Genomic DNA, 7228 nt, shown 5'->3' on the forward strand with positions numbered 1-7228 from the left:
AAAATAGCTAGAAAGACCAGAAATGCATACAAATTGGTCCTTATCCATAAAATGTGGTCTAACTCTAGTGAAAATTTGTGTGGTGCCATTTTGCAAAATATTTTTGATAGCTACTTCACAAAATCTCTCTATTTTTACTACTTGGAAACTATTTTAAATCATTGGTTTTTTGAACCAATCAGAACTCTTCCCACGGATCGATGACATGTCGCCCATCCATCCATCCATCTCTCCATCCCACATCCATCCATCCATCTATCTACAGAAAGAAAGAAAAAAAAATGAAAAAGAGATACCCCACCCGCAGCCCACACCCTAGCTCAGATACCATCGCACCCCTCCTCCCTCGTCCCCATCTCCTCCTGCCGCCGCCACCTCCTCCCGTCCCCAGCCACTCCCAATCCAGTCCTCTCCCCGCTGCTTCCACCCACCGTCGACCTCACCGACCTCCTCACCCACCGCCGCCGACCTCGTCCCTCCCTCCCCTCACCATCTCTCCCTACCCTATTCCCCAGATCGAGTCGACCAGGCGCTAGGGTTCCGTCCCTCCGCCCCTCTCCTACTCCCCTCCCATCTCCGCCCCCTCCCTGCTCCCTCCCATGGCTAACCCCTTCGCCTCCCCTCTCCTCCTCGCTTCCCCGCTCCCCCTCCGGGCCCCGATCTTCCCGCCCCACCCGTCGGCGCTGGTGGAGGAGGCCGCCACCACGGCCGTGGAGGAGTACGAGGCACCTCTGCTGAGGCTTCTCCGACCATATAGGCGAGCTAGTGCTTCCCCCCTCTCGCTGTCGTCTTCTTCCCTCGTCGTCCACTGCCTTCGGGATCTGCCTACGGAATGAAGGCGGCAGACCACACCAGTTCTCTGTAGGCGGCGATTCGATGAATGCTTCAGACCATCCTTCCAAGCCTCGGCAAGCTAGACAGGTGGATTCGCCAAGCAGGGCCCTCCGGCGAGGTGGAGGGCTGAGGGACGAGATCGAGCAAGTCGACGGGGTCGTCTCCGCCGTGAACGACAGGGTTACCCGAAACAAGTTAGTGGCCAGATCCCTCGCAGCCCTCAAGCAGATGCTCTACGACGCCGATGACACGGTCGACGAGCTCGACTGCTACAGTTTTCAGCAGGAGCTCCATGCCCGTGGAGGTAAATGCGTGAACATCCGTCCTCCAAGAACGCCACATGTTTGTGTTAATTACCAATTCCATTTTTTTGGGGGGTCGAGCACCACCATACTAATACTAACTTCGTATCCATGATTTCCTCTGGTGTAGGCCCATGGCATTGGCACCATCCCAACAAAATTGATGGACGAAGTAACCAACTGCCAAGTACTTCAAGGAAACTAAATGCTTTACAATACTCCAAATAGCCAATGCGACTCTGTTTTTAAGACCTTTTGCACATTTATAAGACCCTGTTTTTATACATCTGTGTAAACAGTCCAATGTGATTCTAACTGATGATAGTTCATCTAGAAGAAAAAGGAGAAGGGGCAACATGGAGAAAGACGCGGTGCTGGTGTGCATGATCTTGGGCTTTCTAGGCTCCGTCGCGGTCACCCTCGGCTTCGTCGCCAACAACTATAGCTCCAAGGCATGGATCCAAGATCAAACATCACAATTCTCTTTTCATCAATTCGATAGATATGTGCTAACTGAGTCTATGTTAGTCCGTGGAGTACCACGGGATGACTGCGTGTACCTGAGCCCACTAGCGACGGGTCTCGGCATCCTGGGTGTGTTCCTGGTGTTCATCAACCAGGTCATCGTCGCCGGCTACGCCAGCGGCTGGTGCCTCTGCCTGTGTTGCTGCTGCCCCTACTGGATCAAGCGCTGCCGGCTGGCGCCAACACCGTCCAAGTGGAACCCAGTGTAAAGTTCGGACGCTGATTTAACTAGTTGAAACCTATCCACTATTAACTAACCCCTGTTTCTTGATGGTGTCTATCTCCACAGGGTATAAAATGTGTTAATGTTAATATTGCACTGGTCCCTGTTCCTCAGTTGTTGTTAGTTACCTTCTTGTCTCGTACTCCCTCTATCCCACAATATAAGACGTTTGTGCAAGCTAACATTGATTGCAAAACTGTCTTACTTTATGGGACAGACGGAGTAATAAGAAGGTGAATTATTATGGACTTTTAAGTCCTATTAATAAATTTTCATGGGGGCATATTCGTTTCATGAATCATATATAAATATCATTCACGTGGTACTGGGTCAGTTTCTAGCTACCATTTCTATACACATTATCTGTGTGTTCGCGCTAGTAGTTTCATGACTTGCTATTCTTATTCAAGTGGGCGAACTAAGTCATTTTTATTCAGTTTGCATTCTGCTATGCCAAAGTCAGCAATCTGAGCATCACTATGCCAAAGTTTGTAGCTACCACTCCACTCCCTCCCATGCAAAATCATCCTCTCAGCTCTCACCCATCAATGGGGAATTTTCCAATCGACACTTCATTTCGTTGCTAGTACATATTACACGCACATGCTCCACAGCAAATCCAACTGCATTCTCTTGTCAATTTAGGACTGGTATGTAGGTGCCGCTGAGTCTAAGTGAGTGGTAAACAGTATAGAGCTCGGACGCTAATCAAGCTGATTTAACTAGTAGACTTCTAGATCAAACATGTCCATTATTAACCCATGCTCCTTGATGATGTCGATCTCCACATCCACACTATGTAAACGTGTCAACGTTAATATTGCATTGATCCTCACTGTTTTGTTGGCTTTAGTTAACTTTTTGTCATATAATAAAAACGTGATCTCGTTATACAATTTTGGGTTCTGTCAATTAATAGTTTGGAAAGCCTACAAGCCCTCTTATAGTTAACTAAAAGGTTGTTGAACATTTTAACAACTGACTGTTTGACATTCCCATGATGTACATCAATGATTATGTACAACTTGGTACAAAATTGGTCTGATATTAGTTTTATATCACAAAAGTATGGACGTTCCTTCTTCTTATTAGTATAAGCTTTGGATTATTACTTTGTTTGGTTCACCAATGTACTGATTATCTTGGCGAGCATTTGTTTAATAACGAGAATACATTGTCTGCTGGGAACTCTATTTACCTTTGTGTACTATTACAAATGTCTATGAGGGTCCTTTTTGCTACTACTATAATTTCATTCATGAATTCTACACATAGATTTTTCATCCTACTACAAAATTGCTTGTGCCTGAATCTGTTTGTCGTTGCTAGTCAGAAGTCGATTATTACTTGTGTGTTTAGGATTCTATTTCTGTCATCTAAAATATGTGTTAATTCTGATACAGCGTAAAGAGCTATGTGAGCCCTCCTGGAAGGGGCTTCAGTTGGACCTCTGATTAATCTCCCCATAGACTTTGACCCTAGGTAAACACAAATTTTCTTTTGTTGTTGCTGCAAATGTCCCTGTCTTGCAGAGAATAGTTTATGAGCAAACCCTGTGGTAACAAAACCATATGTCATGGGAGTGTGACACGTACTGTTTGTGAATGCCTGTGATTTGATTATTGGATATCTGCTGATTATATGTCCTTATCCATCATTGTCCGGTTGTTCTTGCAAGCATTATTAGTTAGGTTGTGTAGGTGCCAAATTATGTTTCTGGATTAGTCTATTTTTCTCCTGAGACCCTCCTTTTTCCTACATTGTCTGCTGTTTGGATGGGCCGCTATCATTATAGTCTTTTAATTGATGCTACCTATATTGACAGTTTGTACCTGGGCCCTTCGCGGTGGGGTTTGGACCCTGTGTCTGGGTTATTGTTACGGAACTTTGGGACTGATCATGGAATTTTTGGGCCTTCATTTTTGTTGGTGGTTCTGAATTTGTGTACCTATAGTTCTACAAAATTGATATGACTGATTGTTTTTTTACTTGGACAAAAAGCTTTGCTGGTGTTTTTCGTAGAGCTTTGCTTCTAGTTTGTAACTGCTCAATGCTCACATTCGTTTCTCATCCTTGCTATTTATGTTGCTGACGTAACTTGCTTGTTGCTCATGTGCGACCAGCATCCCCGTGATAGGGTTTGTCGGAACCGCCATTGCCTTAGGGTGCTTCTCCAGCACCGCCATCATCGCCAATCGCAGGGAATACTTATACATCGGTGGCCTGACCTCTTCTGGCATGTCGATCCTTCGACATGAAACTGTATACTATGTAAGTGTTGGCCCATGGAACTGTACATGTACCTTTCTCACGCTGCATATGGTGGGCCTCTCCCTCTAGCCGGAGCTCCGTTTCTTCTCTTCCTTTTGTTGCGCATGCCATTACTGCATGGTGACCACGTAGGTAAAGCTTGCAAGTCGATGGCAGTTAGAACTAGCGACTGGAAAGAAGCGCACACCTAGGTCGATCTATCTGCTGGTCGCTGTGAGCATTTTTCTTCTATTGTGGTCCAGGCCAGTGGCAGCATGCATACCTTTATATTTACTGGAAATGCATGTATTTCTTTACACGCATGACAAACAAAAGTCGTGGTTGCTGCTAGGATAGGACATAGCAGTAGCTTGCTGGCTAGCTAGTTTATGTTGAATTGCTGATCAACTCGTCTCTGGGCTAGCTGCTAGTAAACCTACGTATAGCTACCTAGGTAGGAATAGCTATGTGGCGCATGCAGTGGATTATTAAAATATTACAATCTCTTGATCAGCAATGAAAAGCATTGAGATGCAGCTTTATACTGGCATGCGCACGTATGCATGCAACATGCTGTGTATGTGCACACATGTGTACATCGGTAGCAACAATATCCAGTGATGGTGCCAACCATATGGATGAAGCTTATAAACTAAGCATGCATGCATAGTAGTGATGGTTTTGGTAGTAAAAATATACAAGCACTTACATAGTATACACTGGGTGCCAACATTTGTGATTCGTGTCAATATGGTCTGATCAACTCTGCTTAACGTTGTTGTGTCCTCTCACAGCTCAAGAACGTAGGTGACAAGAAGAGGAAGAGGAGGTCCTAAACGTTTCTCCCGCACATCGTACATACCACAACCGCGGCCTTGTAGGAATTAAGCTGGCGCTGTGCCACCCTTGTGTATCTGTTTTTGATTGTATGTGCACTTGTTGGACGTGCATACATGTATTTGCTCTTGGGAGTATTTGACTGGATGATCTCTGGATTTAATCAGTTAATTGACAGATTTATTGATATTTTGTTGTTCAAATATGTAAATTGAAATATGTGAATGAAAAAGACCAAATGTTCTACTTAATAAAATAATATTTGGGCTCTAAAAAAGCTGCGGCCAAACTATAGTGGATCGGAGCCTTGTGCATTTCTAAAAAACCAGAAAAATAGGCTTAATGAAATGGTCCGCAAAAAGGCCATGGCCCAACATAAAAAAGGCCAAATTTTTGGGCCAGGCCCATGTAACTAGAGAAAATTAACAGAAAAATATACAGTAAAAAGGCCGTATTAGTTAGCTTGGCCATTGTAAAGCGTCGAATTGGACCGGGCTGAATCTTATCAATGACCTTTTCAATTGGTCGCAATTTTGCCACGTCGTATATGACGTGGCCTTGGTAGACAGCTAGCGACCAAAGGAATACCCACTTGGTTCAACGACCTTTTGTTTTGGACGTTGCCTTCCACGACCTTATCCCGAAGAAGGTCGTTAATTTATGTTTACGACGGCCAGCTTTTGACCATCTGTTTTTGTTCACAAAAAGGTCGCAAATGGAAAACAATGACCATTCAGTGACCAATAGTGATGGTGATAAGTTGTAGTGAGCTTCGGGGAATACCATTGGCGGGATGGCCCCGAGCATGCAATGGAACCCGCATCCCATTTTAAAAATTCAGGGCTAGCCAAGCCCCTCAAAATCGGCTCGCCCCCAGCTAGCTCCCTAGCGCAAACAAGCTGGGAACCACGACCCGACTAGTTGGGTGGCGCTTGCCGACCGTCCACAAGAAGTCAACCCCCAGCGGCAAGTAGGCATGGCTACAGTGCGCCCTCCTTTATGCCGACCCTGGTGGGCAGGGCAGGGACACTCCCCATGCCTCCGCCCGGGGCGGGCGGTGTCCGGGAGGCGCAACCCTGTATCAGGGTGGCGCTGACCGTCCCGTGATGCCCGGCGAGGCGCGCCACAGTACTCAGCAGCCGGCCGTACCCGCGCCCGGTGGCCTCGGTACGGCCCGCGCCTCACGGACCCGGCAGACCCGGCGGCCCCCAATGCCAGCTCGTAGACGCAAACACCAGCGCCCCGCTCCCATGTAATATTACCATTGTAACATCGGGGGCTGGCCTATAAGACCCCCCGGTGCCCCTCCATGCAAAGTTCTGAGCTCTCTTAGAACATACATACCAACATCAAGGAGGCAGGGCATGAACTGGCTTGTCTTCCTTCCCCCAGAATAGCTCCAGGAGCAAACCTATAATCACTTCATAGAACCAAATTTGCCAGGACTAGGGGTGTTATCTCTCCGGAGAGCCCCGAACCTGGGTACGTCTCATGTCGCACACCCGCGCGTACCAACCTCGCCTCTGGAACCCACCGATGCACTTGTGTCTATCCGCACCTTTAGCCATCCCATGGCATCTTCCGTGAGATCACCACGACAACATTCAAAGTACTCATTGGCTTGCCACTAGTTATTTAATTGGCGTGACATGGAAGAGCAGGATTATGGTGAAGAATTCCCCGACGACAATCATGTGAATTAGGACGCTCCCCAGTCAGAATGCCTATTTGTTTAAGGCACATGGCATTAGCCTCCATTATCATTCAGGATTTCTGCAGCAAGTTTGTGTTTGATGTTTGGCCTTCATGGCCCTATCTATGTAACACTTGACCATAATGGTCATAATTTGTGTAAGACGGTATGTATGGATGTAAGACTCTTGTTATTCATCTTTTGTGTGTTCAGTGAGCATTGTTCTTTGGGATCATTGTACACGTGATTTGGTCATCACGACTTATGGGTCGGGGTCCCCACATTTGCCGCCTTCGATCTTCTTCCCCACCACGAGTAGCCACCACAACTGCATTACCATCATCAACTGAGCAGATATCCTTCAGGACTACAAAGGTTGGCAAGAGAGGCCACACTCTTTCGTGTGTGCTTACGTTATGCATTTCTTAATATTACCTGCTACTTTATCGTCGCGTTCACCTCTTAGACTTCGAGTCATGTCCAAACTAATGCTCAAACTTGAGTTTTTAAATGGTTGTGGGGTACATAACGGGCCATCAACGAGTAGTATCTGTCTACTATCTA

At 46.5% G+C, this 7228-nt stretch overlaps 1 long non-coding RNA gene across 2 annotated transcripts; it reads left to right on the forward strand.

Moving 5' to 3' along the window:
• The first annotated feature begins 320 nt into the window (after positions 1–320).
• Positions 321–5160, forward strand: LOC123052640 (uncharacterized). 2 transcript variants are annotated; one of them, XR_006424866.1, is made up of 5 exons: positions 321–1138; positions 1267–1871; positions 3288–3366; positions 4008–4155; positions 4929–5160. It is a non-coding gene; the product is annotated as an uncharacterized lncRNA (long non-coding RNA). The 2 variants fall into 2 exon arrangements; XR_006424865.1 differs by having other exon boundaries at positions 323–1138; positions 1267–1866.
• Positions 5161–7228: the final 2068 nt, after the last annotated feature.

Source organism: Triticum aestivum, chromosome 2D (genome assembly GCF_018294505.1).
Source record: "Triticum aestivum cultivar Chinese Spring chromosome 2D, IWGSC CS RefSeq v2.1, whole genome shotgun sequence".
NCBI lineage: Eukaryota > Viridiplantae > Streptophyta > Magnoliopsida > Poales > Poaceae > Triticum > Triticum aestivum.